The sequence below is a fragment of the Camellia sinensis genome, chromosome 11 (assembly GCF_055761805.1).
Source record: "Camellia sinensis isolate YWXY chromosome 11, ASM5576180v1, whole genome shotgun sequence".
In the NCBI taxonomy this organism is placed as follows: domain Eukaryota; kingdom Viridiplantae; phylum Streptophyta; class Magnoliopsida; order Ericales; family Theaceae; genus Camellia; species Camellia sinensis.
The window spans coordinates 149,460,077-149,480,509 of NC_138971.1; positions in this window are offsets into that span (position 1 = coordinate 149,460,077).

Below are 20,433 nucleotides of genomic sequence, written 5' to 3' on the forward strand. Positions count from 1 at the left end.
CGTGTTCAGATTTTTGTTCTTGGCGCTCGAGCGTTGTGTTCTCCGCTCGAGCGGGTCATACGTATATGAGTTATCCGCTGGGTGATTTTAAATCACTTTTTGCTTTTCTTTCTCTCTCCTACTTTTTCTAAAAACCATTTTTGAGAGCCTCTCTCTCTAGAAACTCCCTTCTCTCTAGGGTTTGATCTAGTTAGAGTGTCCTCTTTCTCTTCGGCCTTTGTAAAAGTTGTGTTGATCGTCGAGGGCGTCGTTTTGATCTGAGAATCTTGGTCTTTGGAGCACTTTGGTTTTGGTCACTTCTCCATCCGAGCTCTAACTTCGAGGTAGGGATATCCTACTCCTCTTTATGAGTTTTGTCTTTAAATTTTTGCATTTTGATATGTTGGGGGTTGTTGGGTAATTTTGAGAGAGTTTGGGGTTTTTATTTATATAAAACCTAAATGCATGTTTGGCATGGGAAGGTGAAATTAATGTTGAAACATTAATGAAAATAGAACCTAAGGGTTGTAATGTTAATTATGGAAAATGCCCTAATTACATTGATTGATTAATTTGCATAATTAATTATGAGAAATGAGGAATTGATTTGGAAAGATATGGGATTAAAGGGTGTAGTTGGATTATTTATCGCTCACCTAGTTGAAATGTTGATTATGTATCCACTGTTGCATTTATTTTCTGTATAGAAATAACTGCTTTGGGCTATCGGTGGAGGATAGTCTTGATTGTTGTAGACAATGCATGATGATTAGGCAAACTGAAACTAATCACTAGAATGTGTCATTGAGTATGACGGTTGAAAGAATACATTAAATTTATGTGTTGTGTGATGATGCGTATAATTATTGTTTATATGCATTGTGTTGTGCTGGAGGAGATAGGGGATGTACTCCACGATTTAGGGGAAGATAGGGGATGGACCTCTAAACCGGATGTTGTTGGGAGGAGATAGGGGATGGACTCCATAGATAGAGCTCATATGCTTATCTAGTAATGTGTTGACAGAGCTCATATGCTTGTCATTGGAAGTGTGATAGTGCTCTTATGCATATCTATGGGAGTGATGATATAGCTTGTAAGCTTATCTGTTGATGTGTTGATATAGCTAGTACGCTTATCTAATATGAATTGGGAAGGAGTTTAATATGGGTTATTGTCTCATATGAGTTGTTTGGCCAGGTTCTGAGCCATGGTTATAAATTGAGAATTGAAAAGAATTGGAAAATGGATTGTAACATGGACTTGTATGTCATGAAACTGTAAAATGTGATAAGGGAAAGTATCAGTGTTGGCCATCTATCAACTGCTAATCTTTTAGTCATTGTTCATATTTGGTTTAGTGTATTTCTACTAGGCTGTGGCTCACCCTATATGGGAATATCATTTTCAGGTACAGGTAGCTTGCCACCTCCAAGGACGTAGCTTGGGAGGCTAGAGGCAGGCAGATTTTTGTTGTTTAGTTTCTTTGATGTATTACATGTATATTCAAGCCAAGGGCTTAATGTGTAAATGAGTTAGCACTCTTTTGTTGTAACCAAGTGTTAACTTGGAAAGCTGTAAGCCCTTAGGACATTTGCTTTTGTCGTTAGCATGTAATACTTTTTGGTAATGAAACTCTGATGAATAGAAGAAAGTGAAGCTTTTATATATCAATGCATGTCTATATTGATGGGTTTAATGTTATTTTTTTGAGGGCGTTACAGTTTGTTCCAACTAAATTGTCAGAAGAAGCTAAAAGTTCTAAAGCATCAAGTGTTCCCAGACTTTTAGGCATGAACCCAGTAAAAAAATTGATGCCAAAATCAATTTGCACAAGTCTCGTAGCATTGGCTATTGACGATGGAATTTGGCCATAGAATTGATTGGAGTCAACATAAAATCCTAGTAAATTTGGAAGTGTCAAGCCTAAATCTGGTGGTAGAATTCCGTGCAATTGGTTGACATTGACAGAGAAGAAATAGATTGATGAGATATTGTAAAGAGAAGTAGGAACCATACCGGACAAATTGTTTCTTGATAGCTGAAGATACTCTAACTTCGAAAGCTGCCCAAGTTGGGTGGGAATGCTTTCCTCTAGATTATTGAACACTAGAGAAAGCACACATAGATTGGAAAGGTTCCTAATTGAAAGTGGGATTGCTCCAGTGAGATGATTGGCTGCAAGAATCAAGTTGGAGAGATTGGACAAAGAACCCAGCTCTGTAGGAATTTTACCTCCTAGATTGTTACCACCCATATGGATAACTCTCAAGTTCGAACACTGAGTCAAATTGATTGGAAATTTACCTTGGAAAGAGTTATTCAAAAGCAGAAACTACTGTAGAAGAAACAACTTGCCAATTTCCGGTGGAATTTCGCCATGAAAACTATTGTTACCAAGATCAATTCTCCTGAGAAAGGTGAGGTTCCCAATGTGAGGAGATAGAGAACCCACCAATGCGAGAGATGACAGGTTTAGGACTGTCACACGTTGATGTCGACGACCGCATAAGACTCCTTGCCAATTGCAAAAGTGAATTGAATGATTCCATGAGCTTAAGGCACCAAGTGGATCTCCTGTTATCAAATGCTTGATTGCAAGCAGAGCCTGATGGTCTGTCTCGTTGGTGAGAACTAAACTGAGGTTGCCTTTGGCAGTGGTAATCAGTTCAAGAGAGTTCATGAAAAAGAAAATGAAACAAAGACAACTGAGAAAAGTTTAATTTGTTTGCTCCATTAATAGATTATTGTGATGAGAAATGGAGCTGATCAACTTGTATACATTAATGGGGAGCCAAATATATGTATTTATATAGCCAAAGGTTTGGGACTTTTTTTTTGTGTTGGGGGGGGGGGGGTTTAAGGTTTGGGACTTTTTTTTTTTTTGTTGTTTTTGTGGGGGGAATTCAAAATTTATAAATTTGTCTCAATTTGATCCAATTAATTTTAATTTTTAGTTTTTTATTTATGAAAAGTATGTACATAATTATCATGTGTTATGCTTTTATAGGAAAATTATAAATTATTCAACTTAGTGAGTTAACCTACACAAACTCAGTGACTATTTTCTTTCTAAAACCCTAACTGACATTATCAATTAGACCAAATTGACACCAAATTTAAGATTAAATGTCAAAATTGGGCTAATTAAAATGATAAAGACCAAAATAATACAAAGGTCAAAATGTAGCGATTACTAATGTAATTTGTCTTTCTTTTTTTTTTTTTCTTTTGTGTTCGTAGTTTATTGTGTTATTTTATTATTAAGGAGTCATCACCTAAGAGTAAAAAATTTAACCCCAATAGCAAATAGTTACATCGTACATATCAATTAATTTTTTTTCTCACAACTATTTATTTAATTAAAAAAGTCTTTTCTAAACACATCTTTTTTCACCTCATAAAAAAGTCTAAAAAATTAAATCCACTAAAAAGACTAAGTTCTCAAACGAGTTCTAAGAATATCTAAACTACTCTTACTTGTTGGCTAATGAATGGAGGAAATTCACATCTACTCTATCGAGTTGAACTTGCATCGGAATAAAAATATTATTTATTTCGTAATATAATTTTTATATGGGACTTAACAAAAAAATTATGTATTTGGAATAAGTAACCCAAAAATATAGTACATATAAAGTGCAGATTCAAACTTAAAAACTAAGTATGGTGTAAAAGAAACATCCCAACTCATCTCTTTATGCTCTACATGTTTTATTTAAAACTGATTTTTTCTTGCTTTTTGAGATATAAAATTACTAATTAAGTTTTTGTATTCAAGGTTTTTTAGCACATTCATTTTCAATATTCAAATATTTTGAGTCCCATCTTAGGTGAAAAATCTAGAAATCCCCAAGATGTTGATTTGTGATTATGTATTAATTTTAAGCAGTATATAACAATCCCAATCAAACAATCAAGACAAATCGACACAACGATTTTACGTGGAAAAACCACAATTGGACACCTCCAATTGTGATAAAAAAAAAAAACCACCAGCAACAGCCACAAAACAATCCACTAAGAAGATATAAAGGAATTACACAAGTATACTCTCAATTACCTAGCGAATCCACGCTCGAATTGAACCAACCTCTATGTGCCTCTTCTAACCCCGTCTTTACCTCGGAATTGTCTTGACGATGAGCCACTCCGGAATCCACCATAGCTTCAGGCTCGAATTCTTCAGAATCCACCGAAGAACAACTCTCTCTTTTGTGTAGAACAAACAAATAATCCTTTGATGTATTCTCTTTAAACCATGAGTTGAATACTCAATCAAAACATTAAAGAAAACTAGCAAAATATCCCCATATATAAACCTTAGAATCCAAGAAGAAGATCTGGAGAAGTTAGTAAAGTTTTGGGAGAAAACCAACTTCTTATAGAAATCCAAAGTAATCCTAGCTTTGGAAGAAAACCAAATCCTTATAGAAATCCGGATTTTGAAGCTCGCTCGAGCGAAGCTTCTCTTGCTCGAGCAAGAACCTTAACTCGCGTGATTTCCACTAGTGCCTTCGCTCGAGCCACAAACCCTTCACTCGAGCGACCAATGAGCTCTTTCAGGTTTTTGTATAGACGCACTCCTTCGCTCGAGCGAGCAAGGGCGAATAGGCAACTTTGAATGCAATTTTGAATTTTGCTTCGGGCGCGAGCTGACCGAGCAGCTCGACCCCTGTCATAATCAGTGAAGTGGCAATCTTGAAAGCATTAACATCACAAACTTCTCTGCAACACTCGATTCGGGTTGGATTCGCATCTAATAAACTCATAGCCTCACTGAAATAAAAGTGCGAAAGCAAATACAATTGAAAGGAGTTTTGTCAAACGGGGTTGCCAAGAATAAAAACCTAACATTAGGTAAGACTTTCTCAATTTTGGTTTTAAAACATTTCTTTATGCAAATCATCTAGTGCCAATGTAAATAACAGTCTAATATTTTTATATAATTTGATACATTAATTATAATCTTTTTAACGGATTTATAATTATTTCCATTAAGCCAATTATCAATATTATATATATAAATAGTGAAAGCCTAGGGTGTGCACTCCCTTAGTGGTGCATACTATATGCACCCTATCACAATTGGCATAATTTTATCACAAAATGTTGTAATATCAATTACAAAATGTGTAATCTCATCACAAATTAACGTATCAAAATGTCCAAAATTTGTAAATCTTGTAACAAAAGTTTGTGGTTTTGTTACAACATTTTTTGTTATGTTAATTTGTGACAAGGTTAGATATTTTGTAATTGATGTTATGAAATTTTGTAATAAAATTACATCAATTTATGATAGGGTGCGTATGATATGTACTCCTGAAGATGTGTACACCAAAGGATTTTCCATGTATATACCAAACATTTACAAGTCTTCGTGAACATCACCACTTCAGATGCGTCTCACTTAAAGTTTGTGAGTATTTTGATAGGTTTCTATCTATAATTGTTCCAAACTTAACATTTGCTTAACTATAATGATAATTGTTCGGTCAATTTAAGCATATGAATCATTAAAATCTAAAATAAATTTGGCCTTTATATTTAATTTTTAAGAAACTTAATCCAATGGTAATTTTTTCAGTTGTGTAAGTGTTGCATCAACACGATTCCCAGTGTCAGGAAAGGCTAAAGTACATGGATTAGGATTATTTGCAATAGTTTTTGTTGTGATAATTCTAACCACTTCATATTTAGGGTAAATTATTTATAAGTCCTATTTTATTCAACATATAATCCTGTAAAAAAACTTATGTTCCTGTAAGTCTTGTGGGTTTCTTGTTGACACATTTACCCCCAATATTATTATTTAATAACCTAATTAATGGCAATACTATATAGGAAATCTAATATTACCATCGATTATGATCATATATATATGGTTGAGAATTTGAATTTTAAAATTGATGTTCCATATATGAGAAATCTAATTTTACCATAAATTGTGATCATATTTATGTGATTGGGACTTTGACTGTGGTGTGGTGTATAATGGTATTGTTGCCACCCCCATTTTATCTTTGTTCATTGAAATGTGTACAAGTTAAGGGATTTTCAAGCTGCTGTGTTTGTTGTCCTTGACAACGTTAATGTCTTAACCCAGGTAAATGTGAACACAGTGGCAGTTTACATCAACTTGATTTGTTGAGAAACATAAATGGAATGTGATGGATTCACATGTTAGTGGTTGTTGCGTCAAGTTTACTGGCACAGTTTGAAATAGAAATAGATCTATTTTTCATATGAAATATAAACAGCCCAACATAAATGTGAGTTCACATTGAATGTGAAAATTACATTCTCATGTGTGTAGCCCAATTGGACAATGAGACAATGACGCACTCAGAACATCCACCAATAGTTGGTTCTAGACTACGAAGCACAATGTAAAAGTGTACACACTTATGAAGTTAATGTGATGTGATGTGAACATTGAATCTAATGTGGAAAAATGGAATGTGACAATGGGAATCCTCAAATGTATACCCCCAAATCTTGATGACAATGTGTACATGACTTTTGAAAATAGAACGTGATGTCAACAAATGTGGGTTCGTATTGATACATTTTGTAAGTTAACACTTGGGTCTTTTAGTAGTAGTAATTGGTGGCGAAACATGGCAAAATCATCAACAACATGCCATGCATTTTGCTTATTTATTTCAATAATTATAACACTAGTAGATGATGTTGAAGGCAGAACTTTATGTAGACTACATATAGTTACTTTATATGGATTTCTCATATATGGAACGTCAATTTTAAAATTCAAATTCTCAGTCATATAGATATGACCACAATCTATGGTAACGTTGGATTTCTTATATGGTATTGCCATTAATTATGTTATTAAATAATAATATTGGGGGTAAATGTGTCCACACGAAATCCACAAGACTTATAGGAGCATAAGTTTTTTCACAGGATTATATGTGGCATAAGTCTAGAAATCCCCTAGATATTGATTTGTGATTATGTATCAATTTTAAGCAATAAAGCAATCCCAATCAAACAATCAAGACAAATCGACACAACGATTTTAACGTAGAAAAACCACAATTGGAGCACCTCCAATTGTGATAAAAAAAATCACGGGCAACAGCCACAAAACAATCCACTAAGAAGATATAAAGGAATTACACAGGTATACTCTCAATTACCTAGCGAATCCACCACCGAATTGAACCAACCCCGATGTGCCTCTTCCAACCCCGTCTTCACCTCGAAATTGTCTTGACGATGAGCCACTCCTAAAGCTTAATCCACCAAAGCTTCAGGCTCGAATTCTTCAAAATCCACCGAAGAACAACTCTCTCTATTGTGTAGAACAAACAAATAAACCTTTAATGTATTCTTCTTAACCCATGAGTTGAATACTCAATTAAACATCAAAGAAAACTGGCAAAATATCCCCAGATATGAACCTTAATATCCAAAAAGAAGATCTAGAGCAGTAGTCCTAGTTTTGGACGAAAACAAATACTTATAGAAATCTGGAACTACGAAGCTCGCTCGAGCAAGGAACCAAAAACGCGTGTTTTCCATAAGTGGCTTCGCTCGAGCCACGCACCCTTCGCTTGAGCGTGCATTCATCTCTTTTAGGTTTTTACACAGATGCAGCCTTCGCTCGAGTGAGCACTCCTTCGTTCGAGCGAGCAAGGGCGGACATGCAACTTTGAATGCAATTTTGTATTTTGCTTCGGGGGCACTGCCCCTCGACCCTGCCGTGGCGCTGCCCCGAACCTGCCAAGGGGCGCTGCCCTCTGGACCCCTACGAGCTGACCGGGCAGCTCGATCCCCGTCATAATCAACGAAGTGGCAATCTTGAAAGTATTAATAGCACAAACTTCTCTGCACGACACAATTCGGGTTGGATTCGCATCTAAACACTCATAGCCTCACTGAAATAAAAGTGCGAAAACAAGTACAACTTGAAGGAGTTTTGTCAAACAGAATTGCCAAGAATAAAAACCTAACAGTCTTCCCCTTTGGCAATGCCATGACAAAACACACCTAACAAATAAAATCCTAATCACCCCAACCCATTACAGCCAACAAAAGCAAACTTCTTTCTCAAGGTCATGATCTGCAAAACAGTTATTAGTGCCACAATCTCCAAAACAACGATTAGTCCCATAAGAGTATATGAAAAAGCAATAAACATATGGCTAGATTATCTTGAAACATTTGAAGCATGAGATAGAAAACATGAATAGATGTGACTTGGAGATTTTAAGAACATGTAGTATGAAAACCTGAAAACTAAGACATGTGCACCTGACACATTTGAATACATGATTTCCTAAGACACATGAAAAACAACTTTCTCCCCCTTTTTGTCACGAATTGACAAAGGAAGCTCAGACAACAAAAGTAAGATCATAAACCACACAAGCAATGACATGATAATGATTAACCAAACTCCCCCTCACTAAAAGCAACCACTAACACTGAAAATAGTGAACAAGAAGAAAACGACAAAAATAATATGGTGAAGCAAGCAAGAAATTTCAAAGTTGTACCTTAAAACACACAAGATTATCCAAGAAACACAATTACTTGAAAACACAATGTGCACAGCCTGTAGAAGATTCCTCATAAAAGAAAGTGATGCAATATGTGACAAGCATAGATCCCATTATAAAAGTGTGTGTGTGACTCTTGGAGTTCGACAAACACTAGATTCAAATCCTAGTAGTGATATGAAAGCTAGACCTCCGTCAAGAGAATCTAAGCACAACTACGGAAAGTCAAGCCACTAGGAATCAAGGGGTATTAATGAATCCTTTGTTTATTTTTATTTTTTTCACATCTTTTTCTTTTCTTTTCTTTCTTTGCACATCTTTTTTTTTCTTTTGCACATTTTCTTTCTTTCGCACATTCATTGGCGGCTGACATGCTCAAGAGTATGGAAACCGAACCAGAGAAGTATGGATATAATAAGGATGGCCTGGTTGGTGACTCTAAGGTAGCCTTTTCCTCATGCCTGGACTACAAAGAACATAGGGAAAAGCTGTGGAGATGCAAAAAGATGGAAGATGGTTAAGAGACTCAACATCACCCATGATATGCTAGTATAGGTTAATTCCTCTAGAAAAGCAAAAGATACAATGCTAGAAGTCCAAAAAAAAAATAATCACTAAGGCGGAAGACTCCGATATTTGCTAATCCAAGAGTGTGTACAAAATGAGACATGCTAATCAAAAAACACACACTCCAAAATGAGTAATGACCACAGAAAGCACACACATATTAACAAGTAATGGATATTCTCATCAATTCCAGTATGCACCAAGGGCATCTCAAAAATTTCAAGCGTGCAAAACCATACTAAGAAAATCTTTTTGGTTTATTTTTTTCCAAAAATAAAGCAAGACAAAAAAAAAATGAACAAGCACACATTTTTTTCTTTTTCTGAAACAAAGCAAGACAGAAAACAAACATGCACACATTAAATGACTCAAAAGGAAAAAAAACACGCAGAAACTCAAAATCAAAAACGAATAAGCAAATTAACACAAGTCAAGTTTTCTCACCCAAACCGCTTTAGTATAAACAAAGTTATGAGCATTGCGGTTCTTGGGTGGTGTCTTGACGTTGTGGTTCCCTTTGCTTTCAATGGGAACCCGTCTCGACTTGGTTTCCAACTTCCTATTTTTAGGTCTAGGCAAATATACTCTCCCATGCAACTTATAACAATAAGGGCGAATATGACCATGCATACCACAATGATGACAAATAAAAACAGGGTGTACCTTCTTTTCTTTTACCTTACCAACTCTGGGAAGTTTGAGAAGTCCATCCTTATGTTGAATTTTTTGTTCTCCCTTTCCTTGAGTTCTTGTATCATGAGATGTGGAAGCACTCTATTTTTGCTCTTTCTTACCACCAAACCCAATACCACTCTTGTCAGAACAAATTTGTTGAGACCCAATGATATTGTCCAAAGTTTTCGATCCTCTATTCCAAAGACCAATGGTAGCCATAGCACACTTGAGTTCTTCCTCTTTCTTGATCATTAGTTCTTCCAAAGCAACTTGAGACATCTCGAGAGTTTCAATCTTTTCTTCATATGTTGCACAGATTTGCTGTAGCTCATTCCTCTCTGTCTCACAAGTCAAGAGTTTTGCACAAAGAGCTTGTTGATCATTAGAAATCTTAAGGGCATCATTCCTAGCCTCAGAAATCTCTTTCTTTAATTTGGCATTCTCACTTTCACATGCTTTGAGTTTCGTAGTGAGTTTGTCATTCAATTTGAATAAGTTAAGAGACTCCTTATACAACTTTTCATAAGCTTGCTCAAGCTCTTCATTATCACTCTCCGAGGATTCATTATCAATGGCATTCTCAACCGGCCTCTTCGGATACTCTGTTCGCCCTTCAGTTTCAGAAGCCGCCATGAAAGCAAGGAATTGTTTATGTCCCTCTTCGCCTTGATCTTCATTGTCACTTTCATCTTCATCAGATTCTGATTCATCATCCCAAGTGATGGCGAGGGCTTTCTTCTTCTTCAAATGAGTGGGGCATTCTGAAGCAAAGTGGCCAAATCCTTGGCATTCATAGCATTGGACTCTTTCAGAGTTCCCTTGTATCTTTCCTTTCTCCTTCTTGGCTATAGAATTAATTTTGAGTTTATCTTTGCTTTTAGATTTATGAGTCTGAGTACATTCCAAAAGATTAGGATTCTTTTTCAAAAAAGATTTTTTAAATTGTTTAACAAAGGCAGCCGTAATCTTGGAATCTATCTCACAATCCTCATCAAAATCCTCTCCAATTCTATGAGCACTACTAAAAGCAATAGCATCTTTTTGTTTCTTTTTGAAATTCCTATGTGCCTCATAAGTTTGGAGATTTCCAACCAAGTGATCCAGCTTGAGGTTGTCAACATCTTGAGCCTCCTCAATAGCCGTAACTTTTGGTTGGAACCGATCGGGCAAGGATCTCAAAATTTTTCCCACAACTTTGGATTATGGTATTTTTTCACCCAAATTGAAGCTGGAATTTAATATCTCACTCAACTTCACATAAAATTCATCAAAGGTCTCACTATCTTTCATTGAAAGGTTTTTGAAACTAGACGTGAGCCTTTAAAGTTTTGAGCGTTTAACAGAAGGAGTGCCATCATGAATAGTTTGTAAGATATCCCAAGCCTCTTTTGCGACTTCACAATTGCAAATACGACTAAACTCTTCAGGTGTGAAAGCGCAAAAAAGAGAATTGATAGCTTTACTATTCCAGCTACTATTTTGGTAATCAATTGTGTCCCACTTATCAATTGGTTTGGGGAAAGTTACACTATCAACGATAATCGTTGGTTCAGTCCATCCATACATGATATATTACCAAACTTTTTTATCAATAGATTTTAAAAACAATCTCATCCGAGCTTTCCAAAAAGAATAATTGGATCCGTCAAGTAGGGGTGGTCGAACCATAGAATTTCCCTCACAAATTGTATCCATTATCACAAATCAAACAAGATCTAGCTCGAAAGTTTTAAAAAAAAAAAGAGTGACCCGCTCTGATACTAATTGAAAAATCTAGAAATCTCCTAGATATTGATTTGTAATTATGTATCAATTTTAAGCAATAAAATAATCCCAATCAAACAATCAAGACAAATTGACACAACAATTTTAACGTGGAAAAATCACAATTGGAGCACCTCTAATTGTGATAAAAAAAAAAAACCACAGGCAACAGCCACAAAACAATCCACTAAGAAGATATAAAGGAATTACACAGGTATACTCTCAATTACCTAGCGAATCCAAGCCCGAATTGAACCAACCCTTATGTGCCTCTTCCAACCCCGTCTTCACCTTGAAATTGTCTTGACGATGAGCCACTCCTGAAGCTTCATCCACCAAAGCTTCAGGCTTGAATTCTTCAGAATCCACCGAAGAACAACTCTCTCTATTGTGTAGAACAAACAAATAAACCTTTGATGTATTCTTCTTAACCCATGAGTTGAATACTCAATTAAACATCAAAGAAAACTGGTAAAATATCCCCAGATATGAACCTTAATATCCAAAAAGAAGATCCGAAGCAGTAGTCCTAGTTTTGGACGAAAACACATACTTATAGAAATCTGGGACTGCGAAGCTCGCTCGAGCGAAGACTCCAAAAACACGTGTTTTACATAAGTAGCTTTGCTTGAGCCACGCACCCTTCACTCGAGCGTACATTCATCTCTTTCAGGTTTTTACACAGACGCAGCCTTCGCTCAAGCGAGCACTTCTTCGCTCGAGCGAGCAAGGGTGGACATGCAACTTTGAATGCAATTTTGCGTTTTGCTTCGGGGGTGCTGCCCCTCGACGCTGCCGTGGCGCTGTCCCGGACCTGCCAAGGGACGCTGCCCCCTAGACCCCCGCGAGCTGACCGGGCAGCTCGATCCCTGTCATAATCAGTGAAGTGGCAATCTTGAAAGTATTAACATCACAAACTTCTCTGCACGGTACCATTCAGGTTGGATTCGCATCTAAACACTCATAGCCTCACTGAAATAAAAGTGCAAAAACAAGTACAACTGAAAGGAGTTTTGTCAAACGGGATTGCCAAGAATAAAAACCTAACAGTCTTCCAAATAGGACTTATGTGACGTGATGTGAACATTGAGTCTAATGTGGAAAAATGAAATATGACAATGGGAATCCTCAAATGTGTACCCTCAATTTTTTATGACAATGTGTACATGACTTTTGAAAATAGAATGTGATGTCAACAAATGTGGGTTCGTATTGATACATTTTGTAAGTCAACACTTGGGTCTTCTAGTACGTGATAGTAATTGGTGGCGAAACATGGCAAAATCATCAACAAGATGCATTTTGCTTATTTATTTCAATAATTATAACACTAGTAGATGATGTTGAAGGCAGAACTTTATGTAGACTGCATATAGTTACCCAAACAGTAATACAAAACACTAGTAGATGATTTTGCCATGTTTCACCACCAATTACTACTACTAGAAGACCCAAGTGTTGACTTACAAAATGTATCAATACGAACCCACATTTGTTGATATCACATCCTATTTTCAAAAGTCATGTACACATTGTAATCAAGATTTGAGGGTACACATTTGAGGATTCCCATTATCACATTCCATTTTTCCACATTAGATTCAATGTTCACATCATGTTACATTGACTTCATAAGTGTGAACACTTTTACATTGCATTTCGTAGTCTAGAACCAACGATTGGTGGATGTTCCAAGTGCGTCATTGTCGCATTGCTCAATTGGGCTACGTACATGAGAATGTAACTTTCACATTCAAAGTGAACTCACATTTATATTGGAATGTTTATATTTCATATGAAAAATAGTTATGTTTCTCTTTCAAACTGTGCCCATAAATTTGACGCAATGGCCACTAACATGTGAATCCATCACATTGCCTTTATGTTTCACAATAAATCAGGTTGATGTAAACTGCCACTACGTTCACATTAACCTGGGTTAAGACATTAACGTTGTCAAGGACAACAAATGCAGCAGCTTGAAAGTCACTTAACTTGTACACATTTTAATGAACAAACATAAAATGGGGGTGGCAACAATACCATTATACACCACACCACAGTCAAAGTCCCAACTACATAGATATGATCACAATTTATGATAAAATTAGATTTCTCATGTATGGAACGTCAATTTTAAAATTCAAATTCCCAATCACATATGTATGATCACAATCTATGATAACATTAGATTTTCTATATGATATTGCCATTAATTAGGTTATAAAATAATATTGGGGATAAATGTGTCAACAAGAAACCCACAGGACTTACAGGAACATAAATTTTTTCATAGGACTACATGTAGCATAAGTCTTGCAAATAGGACTTATAAATAATTTATCCCCAAAAAAAAATATAACCAACCATAATCAAATATTTTAAAATAATGTCATAACTAAAATATATATATATATATATATATTTGGTTATAACATAAGAAAAAATGGCGCACTAAGTGTGCATATGGTATAAGGTGTTGGTATGGGGTGTATAATAAAATTCTCCCTCTTTTGTAACTGCTTATATCTCTTGTTCTCTGTCCATATACATTATACACATTCATTATGTTTCATTTTAAAATTTTTATCTTTCCTGGTAATTTGAACATATGTAATGATTCTCATTATCAGTAATGGTAGATTTGGGGTTTGGAAGGGCTGCATTTGTCTGGTGATACTCAAATCTGATGCAATTTATGCTCATATATCTCCAATTGCTCTGTTATGTCACTCCTCTCTGAATCACTACAAATCTTGGAGGGATTTAGGGTTTATTTTCACTGTGGTTCTGCATCTAATTGGTTACATAATTAAATTTAACGTTCACTTTGTAAATGTTGTGAGACTGATACATTCACTGATGGAATAAGTGGGTACGTCATCTTTCATTTGTATGGCAATTGGATTTTGTAGATGAGGGGGCTATTTTTACATGGAGGCCATGTTTGTTTGGGCAGATATGGTATTGGATTTAAATTAATAATTATCCAACAAAATACATAATCCTAGCTTTGGGGAATATGAATCCCAATATAGAAATTAAGGTCCAAACTAATAGTCCACCCAGATATGATGTCTTATATGGGGGACTATAAATCCCAATGGGGCGGAATACAAAATTAATAGCATTTTGTCAATTCCACCCCATAATCTTAAACCAATCCAAACATTGGATATGATATACAATTAAAATGATTGATAATTTCATAAGTAACCATCCTTAGTAAAAATACTAATCCAAGTTTATCTGGTTGGCCCAAACAAACCTAAATGTTGGTGACAATGACTTACGATGGATGGAGCCAGCGATGGTGCAATTGGAGACTGTTGGCACAGTGGAATCAGAGAGAGGGAGAGAGAGATTGTATTAGAGATAATGAGGGCTTAGGGAAAAAATGTCTAATTTTTTGTTTTTACAATAAAATATGAGATTAAATACTTTATGGATGAACCGTAAAGCACAGTTTTACGTCCTTCCAAATTAGTAATAAAGGAAACAATGTGTCCCTCTCTTGATTTTTCTATGCATTTGGCCTCACATTTTCCTTTTCTCACTGTACAAACAAACAGCGAGAAGACCAAACCCAAGTTTGGGGGTTCGAGGGGCACGTGACAATGTCTCTCACCAATCACCATATCCTCTGTAATTTTTCATGATCTAAATTATGAGTCCCACCCCTCCACCAATACCACTCAACCAACACAAGACCACCAAATAATTTCTCAACCCAGTTGACTCAATCAACTTAGTCGGATCACTACATCACCCAACCCTTACTGTAACACCCCAGCTTATACAATTAAGTCAATCGAGTAGCCGACAACAAGAGCTTTGAAACGTGGGGCGAAAGCAGGGGTAACCAAAGCTCTTGTCGACTTGCTATTTGATTGTTTACCCTTACCTCTCCTCTGATCGCCCTACCACCAACCACACACAAGACCCACAATCACACAGACTCTATAAATTGTTGCTTTTGAAAATTGGCAAAATCTAATAATGTTGTTTTTGAAATTGGTTTGGTATTGCAATGTCTATAGTATTTGGTAAGCATTATTGCATGAGAATGATGAGATCTTTTAACCTTTTCTGGTGATTGAAGGTAAGGTTGATGATGATGGTTTGCTCACGAATATGTTCAATTTGCCAACATTTTTTTTATTATTTAAATTTTACACCTACATGGCAGATCCTAATTGGCTGACTATAAAGCTAGTGTTTTACGGAAGCGCCGTGTGTAATTTACTCTCATAAAATATACATGGATAAATTACACTTTACACCAAATCCCATTTTAGCTATTAGTTTCTTGGTTGATTCTAAATCATTTTTGGCTCAAAATTTGAACTTTTTAGGACTTGAAATTAATTAGAAAAATGTTTAGGGACATTAATACGAGTTCAAAAAGTGGTCCGGGACTCGGGAATATGAAAGGACAGTTGTCGTTTTGACGCATGCAAAAGGTTCAGGTTAAGGCTGACCAATGATCGGAAATGACTCAATGGCTAAAACGAATCCACACTTGAGCTAAGTACTTGGAGTTCTTCATATTTCTATTTCCATATTATTCATATCATCATCATAGAGTGGCAGCTCGGCTCCAGAACTAAGTATTATAGCTAATCAAAATAGGGTGTCTCTACAACTGGATATGGTTCCGCACCTTGACTGTATCATTTGAAAAGGTTTCTTCATCTCTTGTTTTCATATTCATAGTTTGTGTTAATTTGGGTTTACTGTGCTTTCATTGATATTGATTAATTGAAGCACTTCAAGGAAATATTTTGCTATACTCATAATAAGACTATTCATATCTCCTTTTAGTTATATACATTGATAGTTTTAGTTTTGCATCAAAGTAATATGTATCTAGTACCATGACACCATTAGACTTAATGATTGTATGGAAATCATTTATGATGAGAGTGAAATCAACATTAATGACAAAATATTCCCCATGCTTTAATAATTTAAATGAGCGGTTAGTAGTTGATGAATGATAAATTCATAATCCATTATGCTATGAGCTAAAGTTTTGTTTTTTTTTTCTTCCTTTTAGCTCTTATGGCATTAGTTTTTGTTTTGAACCAAGCTCTCGTATTTACATTAGAACTACTTGAAAGCATAATCCAGAGAAATAACAATGACAAAATGAGATGGAGAAGGTGTTGGACAATCTTCACTATAATTAAATTAATTTTGTTTGTGTACTTAACAACAAACAGAATATACAAGAAATAAAGGAAATGAGAGAAAATTATTTGATTACAAAAATCAAACTAGAAATAAAAATAAATAAACAAAAACAGATTTTATTTTGTTACAAAAACAAAATTAAAATCTGATTTATATAAATAATAAAACAGAAAATAAATAACTTACTTGATAAATATCTTGAATATTATTCTGATCAAGTACAGTGTTCAACACTATCTCCTTAAAACAGATTCGTCCTCTCCACGGTGCTTTCAGAATATGGACGTCTATCTCCCAGGATGAAATGATCAACTACAAATAAATGTAACACTACAATTTATTTGTTCAACGAACACACTAAGCGTTTACACTCTTTCTCACAAAAAATTAAATGCAGCAAAATGAAGAATAAATTTGCAGAGCTCTTAAGGACGAAAATTATGAAATAAATATCTCAAATGAGGGGCTAGTCTATTTATAGGAGAATTTATGGCTGTTGGGTTTGAATTAAACAGGTGCAAAATCTGTTTGAATAGGTATGATACCAGTTCAGTTTGAATAAACAGATACAAACCTGTTGGATTCAAATTTGAACAGATAAAAACCGTAGGGTCCTTTAGGTGTAGAGAAAAATCGGAACAGTTTAATTCCGGAATTAATTTCAATTCTCGACAGTTGGACAGATTTTATTTCAAAAAATAAAATTAAATCCAAATGTTTTTTGCCCAAAAAGATTACTCTTGGGCCGAACAAGCCCAACCGAACCACACACCATCACCCAAGCCCAGGCCCAGCCCAGCTCGCCTGACTGGACGGACGGAAGGCAGCGGCGGCGCGCGCGCGTGTGTGGTGATTTTTGGGTCCAATGGGTCTAGCCCATTTTGCCTATAACCTCCCTCTCTAAAACACTTGGCTACACCTTGGGGCACACCCCAAGTTCCAATCCCATGCCTTATAAACCCACTCAAAACTTCCCACCAAATTAATGTGGGACAAGCCTTATTCAAACCTTTACGGATTTTTCACCAAAACTCCATTTCCATGGAGCATAGTTTGGCTTCAATTTCCCATTCACTCGGTAATGGTTTTGAGCAACCAAATATACCACGTGAATCACAACGCGGCATAGAACGCATTACCACTTTGACCCGCCAAATTTGACGCTCGGGTCCCACCTAAATAATAGACCAAAGTTAGGAAAAAATTCTAGTTTTACCCAGAATTTCCCAACCATTTCCAACAATCCCCCACATGAATGGAATTTGATGACAACGGAAATGCAACAATATGCAGACTTTATCGAAAGAGTATAAGTCGAAAATATCTTGCATCAGGATAGGTAGTTGTGACAACCCTCACCACTGTTTACTGATAATACCACTGATCACTGCTAAACTGTGACTGAACATGATTAAGTAACTGATTGCCTGAGTGTATTGGTTTAAATGCATTTCTATCTATTTGCCATTAATTGATCTGTTCATGTTTTAAGTTTCGAACTGTAAATTGAAGGCCTTATTGACGGCCGAATCCGAAATTGATTGGTGTTTTATGTTAATTAGAATTTATGTGATTTTATGGTATGTTTAGTTGAAATTTGATTTGGTATGATTAAATTGGATTAAATAGTGTTAAATTACAATAGTTTGGATTTATTACAAGATTGCCACTTAGTGGCTTGACACTAGACCATCCCTTTTCTACCTCATTCATGTTGGTTACATCTTTTGTTCATATTTGAGAGACCAAACCGACTAGAGAGAGAGAGAGAGTTAGAAGAGCTTTGGTTTCATCAAGAATTGCTTGGAAATTTTGAGGAATTGAAGAGTAGATTGCACAATTGAGTTTCCATTCTTGAAATTGAAGACTTAAGGTAAAGCTTTTACCTTCTTGTTTATGAATTGAGTTGGTTCTTGCATGGTTTAGAAGAAAGTTGAAGTCTAGAGCCAAGTTATGGCTTAAAATGTGGAATAGTGAGCTTGAATCATGCATGCATGTTTACATTCTTGAATTTTTAGGTTGTTTTCATAGAATCCTCACATGCATGTCCATATTTGGGTTATAGTTCATGAATTCATCATGTTTTGGAAGGATTGGCTCATTTGATCAAGTATTCGAAGCTTTGATTTCAATTGAACACTTGCATGTTGCATGTACATCATGTTCTTGAAGTTTTGTTTAGAAATGGGTTCAATTGAACTATCTTTGGGCTTTGATTTTGCAAATTGATCTTTGAAACATGTCATAATATGAGTTTTAAAGTGCTTTCCAGAAAATTAGCCCAAAAGGATCGAATTTGATGCTTTAAATGTTGAGTTTCATGCTTGGAGACAAATCTAGAAATTCTAGATTTTGGATCCACGCTCGAGCGAGGAACTTCACGCTCGAGCGTACACTTTGAGTTCATGCAGTCAGCTCGAGGGGGAAAGTAACGCTCGAGCGTGAACTCCGTGTATCCAGTACTTTGCATGTGTTTACAGTCCGCTCGAGCGAGGGAATGCACGCTCGAGTGAGGACTTGTGTCTCACTCTTGAGCGGCGGTCGAGCGCCCGTCGAGCGTGAATTTCATGCATCCAGTACTTTTGTAGTCCGCTCAAGCGAGGTAAGTCACGCTCGAGCGTAGCTCCTTTGTCTCCATGTCCACTCGAGCATAAAAAGCCACGCTCGAGCGAGACCCATGTTTTTTGAAAATTCTGAAAAGTGTTTTAAAGTGCATCTTTGCATCCTCATTCCATCCTAGGCATTCCTAGGCCTAGTTTAAGGCATCTTAATGAGGATAATGCTATAGAACCACACCGAGTCAAGATAAGGACTAAGTTATTGTTTCCCAAATGTACAACTTAGTGTGTGTTCATTCTGTAACTGTGTAAGGTTGGCATCCGAGGACGCTCTAGCCTATCTATAGCCCAGTACTCTGTGAGTAACAATGTTGTAAAGATATATTCAATCATGAATATTTTCTGAATGATCAACTGTACTGCTTTCTTAAATGATATTTCATATTGAATGAATGCTTGTCTTATTTGCGAACTGTATTCGTGGCATCCATAGCAATTTACTGTTACTGTACTGTACTGCTACTGTCACAGAGACCTCTGTCGGTTCCCATGTTTGGAACCACTACTGTTTACTAATGTGATGGCCATCAACTGATTGTTCGGTCTGTTAAGACCAACTGTGCTGTTTGCTATTGGATGTACCACATATAACTGCTATGATTTCTAAATGACTGATATGACTGTTTAATGACTGAAAGGACATTCATTCTTAACCTCTTTACACAACTATTATTCACTGGGCTTTAGCTCACTGTTTATATATATATGTAGGTGTCCAGGCACCGGATCGGAGCTAGGAGCGTTGGGTATAACTCCCTTTTTGTCAAGCCAACCATTATGCCTCACTAAGAGGTTCCAAGTCCTTCAAGCTAGGGCTTTTTGGGGTGTTTTAGATTCATCCTTTCTGTCTCTATTTTTTTTGTATAGACTGACTGTACCAGTACTATACTGTTCTAACAGATATTAAATCCCTGTCCTGGATGATTGTATATGTATGTATATACTGTTTTGGTTATGAATGTGAATATGTATGAAAAGTCTTTTTGCATATAGACTGTCATAGCTCATTGGACATCTTTTATTATTGTTTTGGCTTCCGCCAACCCCTGTACTCTGTATTATTGTTATTACTGTTAAGCAGGCCTTCGGTAATCACGGATTAC